Raw genomic sequence first — 8,657 nt, 5'->3', positions numbered from 1 at the left:
ATGCTTAGGGATAAGATCTTGTTATTTGCACAGCAAGATGATGAATCGTTTTGTGAAGCATGGGAGAGATTCAATGGGCTGCTCAACCAATGTCCTCATCATGGGATTCCATTGAAGCTTCAAATGCGTATGTTTTATAAAGGACTAACCCCTTCTAGTCATAATATAGTCACCAATTTTGCAGGTGGTTCTTTTAAAACCAAAACTCCAGAAGAAACATACGAACTCTTTGAGGAGATAGCAATGGAGACCCAACATACGGATACAAGAGGTAAACGTGTTATTAGTGGTTCTAATGATGCTTCTAGTGTGCAGATTTCAAAACTGGAACAAAAGCTAGATGCTCTTCTTGCATTAAACTCAAGAAGCCCTCCGAAGGAAGTGTGTAGTATTTGCGAAACTCCTGACCATGCTACCATAGCTTGTCCACTTGGGGCTGGATATCCAGAATTTGTGCAAGAGCAAGCTAAGTTGGTAAATTCCTACAACCAAGGTCCAAGAAATGATCCATACTCTCAAAGTTATAATCCAGGTTGGAGGAATCATCCAAACTTTTCATGGAGGAATACTCAGAATCAAGCCAATCCCCCTTCATTCCAAAAGCCACAACAAACATCATCATTGGATGATATAGTTAAGCAGATGGCAATCAACCAATCCAATTTCCAGCAAACTACACAAGCTGCCATTGCCAAATTGGAAGTTCAAATAGGCCAATTAGCTGCTGAAATAACTCAAAGAGCACCTGGGAAATGGCCAAGCCAAACCGAGATCAATCCAAAGAACCAAGAAGCCAAGGCCATTCATGTGCTCAGATCAGGTAAGATCATTGATAGTAAAGTTGATTCTAATCTTTCAAATGATGTTGTGATTGTAGAAGATGAAGAGGAGGAGACCACGGCTACAGAAGGGGAACATCTCAAAACTTCTCAATCTGCTCCTAATGCCAAATCAGATTCTCAGGAATCCAAACAATTCCAATTGCATAAGAGAGATGACAAATTTGTGCCACCACATCTTCAAGAAGATAGATACGTGCCACCCGCTCCATATGTTCCACCGATTCCATTTCCAGGCCGTCTTAAGAAAGCAAAGCAAGATAAGGCTTTTAAAGAGATTTATGATATTTTGAGTAAAGTTAATATCAATTTACCTTTGCTTGATGTTATTGAACAGATTCCTGCATATGGAAAGTTCATCAAGGACTTGAAAACTCACAAGCTCAATTTCGCTCCAAATGAAGATGTAAAGCTTGACCAGAATGTAAGTGCTGTGTTGCAAAGGAAGCTTCCACCAAAACTAGTTGATCCTGGCAGCTTTGACATTCCCATTAACATTGGAGGCAATAAGGTTGGAAGAGCCATGTTGGACTTGGGAGCAAGTGTCAACCTAATGCCATATTCATTGTATCAAAAGCTTGGCTTAGAAGGGATGAAGAAGACTTCAATACGACTTGAACTAGCTGATCATTCTATAAAATATCCAAAAGGTATTGTAGAAGATATTTTAGTTCAAGTTAATACACTAATTCTCCCTGCTGATTTTGTAGTGATGGACATGGAAGACAATCCAAATGGAGATCATGTTGATCGCATTCTCCTAGGCAGGCCATTCATGGCCACTGCAGACACAGTTATCAAAGTGAAAGATAGCACCCTTTCCATGACTGTTCTGGGTGAAACTGTTGAATTTAAAATGCTTAATGCTCTATCTCAACCTTCTATCTCTCTTGATTCTTGCTTTTCAATTGATGTTGTGGATCATGAGGTTTCTTCCAAAATTTTGCAGAGAAAGTCTAATGATGCTCTAGAAGCTGTCTTAACACAAGAAGAGGAAGATCTTTGTGAACCGGAGTTCCAAGAAGTGGTGGCTGCCTTAGAAGTGTTTCAACCATACCCACCATCCTTTAGGCCACCACTCGAGCCTCTTGGACCATCATCCACGAAATTGGAGCCATCCATTATCACCCCACCAAAGCTAGAACTTAAACCACTGCCCAATCATCTTAAATATACTTATTTGGGTGCTAACGAAACTCTCCCTGTTATAATTGCTGCAGGTCTCACCTCACATGAAGAAGAGAGCTTAATTAAGGTTCTAAAAGAGCATAAAACAGCCATTGGGTGGACCATAGCAGACATCAAAGGAATTAGTCCAAGCATGTGCATGCACCGGATTCTAATGGAAGAAGACAGCAAACCATCCCGTGATGCCCAAAGGAGGCTAAATCCCAACATGAAAGAGGTGGTTAGAGCTGAAGTTTTAAAGCTACTCGATGTAGGAATCATCTACCCAATTTCAGATTCTAAGTGGGTGAGCCCTGTACAAGTTGTTCCGAAGAAGTCCGGAATCACCGTTGTGAAGAATGAGAAGAATGAGATAGTTCCTACACGAACTATCACTGGTTGGAGAGTTTGCATTGATTACAGGAAGTTGAACACATCCACTAGAAAAGATCATTTCCCCTTGCCTTTTATTGATCAAATGCTTGAACGTTTATCTGGCCATGCTTACTATTGTTTTCTTGATGGTTTTTCAGGTTATAATCAAATTCCCATTGCTCCGGAAGACCAAGAGAAAACCACATTCACATGCCCATTTGGTACGTTTGCTTATAGAAGGATGCCATTCGGTTTGTGCAATGCCCCAGCAACTTTCCAAAGATGCATGATGTCAATCTTTTCAGATATGGTGGAACGATTCATTGAGGTATTTATGGATGATTTTTCAGTTTTTGGTTCCTCTTTTGATAATTGTCTTCACCACTTGTCTCTAGTGCTTAAAAGATGCCAGGAAACAAATCTGATTTTGAATTGGGAGAAGTGTCACTTCATGGTGAGACAAGGCATTGTGCTAGGCCATGTGATTTCAAGCAAGGGAATTGAAGTGGATAAAGCCAAGATCGATCTCATCTCAAATCTGCCACCCCCTACCTCTATGAAAGGAATTAGAAGCTTTCTAGGTCATGCTGGATTCTATAGAAGGTTCATCAAAAATTTCTCAAGCATTACAAGGCCATTGTGTAATCTCCTTGCTAAGGATGCTGTTTTTGAGTTTAATGAAGCTTGCATGGAAGCCTTTACTACCTTGAAGAGGGAGCTAACTTCAGCCCCTATTATCATAGCTCCAGATTGGTCTTTACCATTTGAAATAATGTGTGATGCCTCTGACTTTGCTATTGGTGCAGTTTTAGGTCAAAAGAAGAACAAGCTCCCCCATGTGATTCATTATGCTAGCCGGACCTTGAATGATGCTCAAATCAACTACTCCACAACAGAGAAGGAGTTCCTTGCTGTGGTTTTTGCTTTAGAAAAATTTCGTTCTTATCTTGTTGGTTCTAAAGTAATTGTTTATTCTGACCATGCAGCTCTTAGATACTTGCTCACTAAGAAGGACGCAAAACCACGCTTAATTAGATGGATTCTCTTGCTGCAAGAGTTCGATTTGGAAATTCGAGACAAGAAGGGATGTGAGAATGTGGTAGCTGATCATTTGAGCAGAATTGTGGTTGAAGAAAAAGGAGAAGCTGTGCTACCCTTGAATGAGACTTTCCCTGATGAACAACTATATGCTGCCCAAGTCAAAGAACCATGGTATGCTGATTTTGTTAATTATCTTGCTTGTGGTGTTCTTAGAAATGATCTAACTTCTCAGGACAAGAAGAAGTTCTTTTCCATGGTGAAACATTATGTCTGGGATGAACCTTTCTTATTCAAGCATTGCCCGGATCAACTCATCAGAAGATGTGTTCCAGAAGAAGAGCAAGAAAGCATACTTAGGCATAGCCACGAATTGGCTTGTGGAGGTCACTTTGGAGCTAAGAAAACAGCACTTAAAATTCTCCAATCTGGTTTCTTTTGGCCCACTCTATTCAAAGATGCGTTTAATTTTTGTGTTAAGTGTGATAGGTGTCAAAGGATGGGGAACATAAGTCGCAGGAACGAAATGCCATTGAATAGCATACTTGTTGTGGAGCTCTTCGATGTGTGGGGTATTGATTTCATGGGACCATTCCCATATTCCTTTGGTTGTACTTACATACTTGTTGCTGTTGATTATGTGTCTAAATGGGTGGAAGCCATAGCCGCCAAAACCAATGATCATAAGGTGGTGCTCAAGTTCTTGAAGGATAATATTTTCACAAGGTTTGGTACTCCAAGGGCTGTCATTAGTGATGGAGGCAGCCACTTCTGTAACAAGCCATTCGAAGCACTCATGAAGAAGTACAACATCACCCATCGAGTCTCTACACCATATCATCCGCAAACTTCTGGTCAAGTGGAAATAAGCAATAGAGAAATTAAGCACATCCTGGAGAAGGTGGTGAACAATACAAGGAAAGATTGGGCAGCCAAGCTCAATGATTCATTATGGGCTTATAGGACTGCATATAAGACTCCCATTGGGATGAGCCCTTATCGTCTTGTGTTTGGGAAAGCTTGTCACCTGCCAATGGAGCTTGAACACAATGCTTTTTGGGCCATCAAGAAGTTAAATTTTGATCTAGACAAGGCAGGCCATGCAAGAAAGTTTCAGCTCAATGAATTGGAAGAAATTAGACATGAGTCTTATGAGAATGCAAAGCTTTACAAAGAACGAACCAAGAGTTACCATGACAGAAACATTCAACGGAAAGAGTTCTCCAAAGGTATGTCAGTTCTTTTGTTTAACTCACGATTGCGTCTCTTTCCAGGAAAATTGAAGTCTAGATGGCAAGGCCCATTCACCGTGGTCAATGTTTCTCCCTATGGAGCTGTGGAGATTCAAAACCCTAAAGACGGCTCAACTTTCAAAGTAAATGGACAACGTTTAAAGCCATTCTATGAGGGAATCTCAGCTGGCATTCAAACAGGCCATGTGGTGGATCAACTTCCCTTTGTACCATCAACTTAGCTGATCACATAATGTCTTGCCAAGACAGTAACTAAGGCGCTTCTTGGGAGGCAACCCATGTGTTCAAGAAGAAGGTGCTTGGTAGCAATCGACCTAATCGCATCAAGGGGGAGCATTTCTATCCTTTCTCTTTACTTGTTTTGTTTTTATTTTAGTCATTTTAAGTTTCTGTTTCTTTAAATAATTTTTTTTCATATGAGCTAACTTTTGGTAACCCCAGTGAGCACCTCCGTCAATACAGTGTCTAGGAGTTCTTTAGGCGACACCTTCGGTGTCTAAGAAGTTTGGGTTTTAAGCGGGACCATTGTGACCCCTCCAACCTTCCCGGATCCCCTGGCTGTGTTTTCTGAGGCCCTTAACTGGTCATCCGTGAGTTGCTTGTATATATATATATATATTTTTTTTTTCTTCTAAACTTTTTCTTAACTTTTCCCTTTATCATTTACTTGTTCTCAATCATCTTTACTTTGCTTTAACATTGAGGACAATGTTCAATTCAGGTCTGGGGGGAAGGTTTTCAAATTTCATTCATTTGTGTTTTCAATTTTCGTTCATTTGTCACTAATTTTTTTTTTTTTTTTAATGTCATACAATCAATGCTATGGAGCTGCCATTGAGGTTTTCATATCAGAATTTTGCACTTCACAAAGCTTTGGCTCCTAGAATTCTGGTGGCTAAAGTACCATGCTCAAATTCTCGAAGGAGAATAGTGGAGACTACCCTAGTGAGCTATATTGAGCCCAATTGCTTTCTTGAGAGGGTTTAAAGTGTTTCTACTTCTCATCCCAATTTATTTTCTTCATTTCACTCTAAATGATCTCATTATTCCATTTTGATTGAATACTAAGGATGATTCTCTTTTGCAGATATCATGTGCTTGCTCTCATTCATGAATGAACTCATTGAAGTGATGCTAGGCTATGTGTGCATAACCATTCGATGTGCTTTCTTTTCACCCTACCTATATGTGTGTTCCATCAACCCTCTTGAAGCCAAACACTTAAAGCCTTTTCTTCTATCACCCTCATCATTTCCCTACCTTTGTATCTCAATCTGAGATACTTCACCTATTGTAGCCATACCCTATAGCTTAGAAATATACCAAGGTGTGCCAAGATAAAGTTTGAAGCAAGGAAGTTGCTACCATGTGCCTAAATGAAAGATGGTGTGATTCTGTGCAATGAAGTTAATGAAGATGCAGATCAAATCAACGAAGATGAAAGTGTTTCGATTTGATCTAAGTGTAAAAAAAAAATAAAAATAAATAAATAAATAAAGTCTATGCCAGGTGGTACCATGAAGTTTGCAGCCATGCCATTATAAGTCAATGCTACCTTGCAGATCAATGAAGAATGCAACCTTGGTATGTTCTTAAGTTACCTGTTTTTTCTTCCAATTCTTCCATTTCCCCTAACCTTACCTTTCATTACAAACCTTGTGAAAGACCTAGCTGATCTTTGAGGATGTATTCATGGGTGCTGGTAGGTATGTGTGTATCTCTATTCTTAGTATTTGATTCCCTTCATGAGATCTAACCAAATATTGTGCTTCTATTTCATATACTCACTTTAGCTTGTTTGAGAGAATAAAACCATTGATTCTGAGTGATTGAGTGTTATCTGTGAGAATTAGAGTCGAAGCATGTTCTTTATTCAAGGTTTGAGTGTGCTTGCTTTGAAACCGTGTGCCTTTGAGCTATAGCTTCCACATTACACACTGATTGATCACCTATCTTGGCAACTCTACGGTGTTGGAGGTATGACTAAAGTTTTCTTTCGTTCTCATTAGTTGATTTCAAGTTTTACTAACCACTTTGTTTTGTAGAGTTAGTAATGCGTTTGTGGGTATCGTTTCTGTTAAACCCTCAGGAGACACAACTCCTCCTACTAGGGATGCCTAGAGGTTTAAAGGCTTGTTGCATACGCTCAATGCAATCGAGTTACCTACGAAAGTGGTTTAGTTAACTTTTTGTTTTTAACTTTGTTTTGTGTTGTTTTGCTCGAGGACTAGCAAAATCTAGGTTTGGGGGTATTTGATCGGTTCATAATTGTATATCATTTTGTACCCTTCTAGCTTATGATTTGGCTATGTGTTTGAGTTAAACTTGTGCTTTTAATCCTTTTTGTGTTTATCTTTCAGTTAATTGACATTTAGGTAACAATGATGACTTTGGATAGGAAATGATGCAATCCATGCATGTTAAGGCTTGATTTGGGTGAATGGAAGAAGGGCTTAAAGACAAACACATTTTGGCTACAACTCCTTTCCAGCCCAATTTCGTAGGTCAGCTTCTTGGCCTTGGATCAGCATGCTATGGGGCTTGGATGAGGTGAAGATCTTCATGAAACTTGTTCCAATGGGTGTCTAGTACAACATATCCACATTTCAGCCCAATTGGACATTTGTGGAGTGCTCAGCCCGCCCAACACTCAACCCTGCTCAGGAGGATTTGCAGCTGCCAGCTTTGTCATGTGCCTCCATGTGCCTCACCCATGCTGCAACTGACTTTGGATCCAACATAATGAGTGAAGTGGGGAGGCATTCCAGCTATGAAATTCTAAAGGATCAAGTTGGTACATGCTGGAGTTATTATAGAGAAAGCATGTGCATGCATGTAAAGCATAAATGAAATGAAGTCAATTCCAGTCTCTGTTCGGCAGCCAAATTGCAAGGCCCAAAACGCATACTTCTACTGCTCCGATGGGAATACTTTCTTCATAGAAGTTGTTCCAATGGGTGTCTACTACAACATATCCAGATTTGAGCCCCATTGGATAAGTTTTGAAACCTCTGGCCTTCCTACACCAAGTCTGGTTCAGAAGACTCGTTTTTGTTCAACAACCAAAAGAAGACCACATGGGTTGGCAGCAAAAGGCAGCCACAATTGATCACCTTTGATCCCATGTGAAGAAAGCTTGAGGTGCAGCAAAAGAAGTATGGGATGGGATTGATTCCAACCACACTAACATAGACAAGATGAAGTGGGAGTTATGGGTTGTATTAAATGAGGAATGGTGGTGTTGGATTTCATCATGATGTTCCTCCCTCTTAGCCCTATAAATAGAGGAGTCTTCAAGCTACAAAATTCACTTCAGCCATCCTCCACACTTCCATCATCCAGAAATCATCCTCATACATTCCCACAACCCCAAACACTCAAGCAATCAACCCAATACTCTAAACTGCCCCAAAATCACCAAAACAGCTCCAGAAAACCTCCCTTCCATTTCCCTACGAATTTCCTCTTTCTCATCCATCACCACTCACTCAAGCTCATCTCAAATCACCTCCATATCCTTCATACATCCTTCTAGACGTGGAGAAGCTCTTGGAGAAGCATTGGACACTACAAGAACTTCAGAAAAGGGTTTTTCTACTCTTATGGAATTCATTATGTTTTCCCATTTCTATTTTAGTTTCTTTTCCATTATGAGTAACTAAATCCATAACTAGGGCTTCGATGTAACCTAACATGAATATTCTGGGTTTATAAGTTTGGAGTTTCAAGTTTGATTCATGATTCATGTTCTTATTCATTATGCTTATAAGTTAACATGCTTGTTTGAATGATTGATCACCATTAGAACTTGTTTGTTAACTATCTTGGTTTGAATTAAGAGTAGACACCATGCTTTAATTCGAATTGAACTATGAATAGGAAGAGTATGTATGGACATTCGACAACAGGGATTAGATACATGCTTGGTTGTTTAAATTGTTCTTCTATGCTTAATGGGTTCCTAATGCTTAATTTTAGGTTAGAC

The 8,657-nt window shown here is 39.7% G+C and overlaps 1 non-coding gene across 1 annotated transcript; it reads right to left on the bottom strand.

The window, feature by feature from the left end:
• LOC148294708 (small nucleolar RNA R71) lies at positions 1-107 on the bottom strand. Its single transcript, XR_015835604.1, has one exon. It is a non-coding gene; the product is annotated as a small nucleolar RNA R71 (small nucleolar RNA).
• Positions 108-8,657: the final 8,550 nt, after the last annotated feature.

Source organism: Prunus avium, chromosome 4, assembly GCF_965620075.1.
Source record: "Prunus avium chromosome 4, drPruAviu1.hap1.1, whole genome shotgun sequence".
Taxonomy (NCBI): Eukaryota; Viridiplantae; Streptophyta; class Magnoliopsida; order Rosales; family Rosaceae; genus Prunus; species Prunus avium.
Note: the sequence above shows the minus strand (reverse complement) of the source record. Positions and strands in the feature narration are given on the sequence as shown.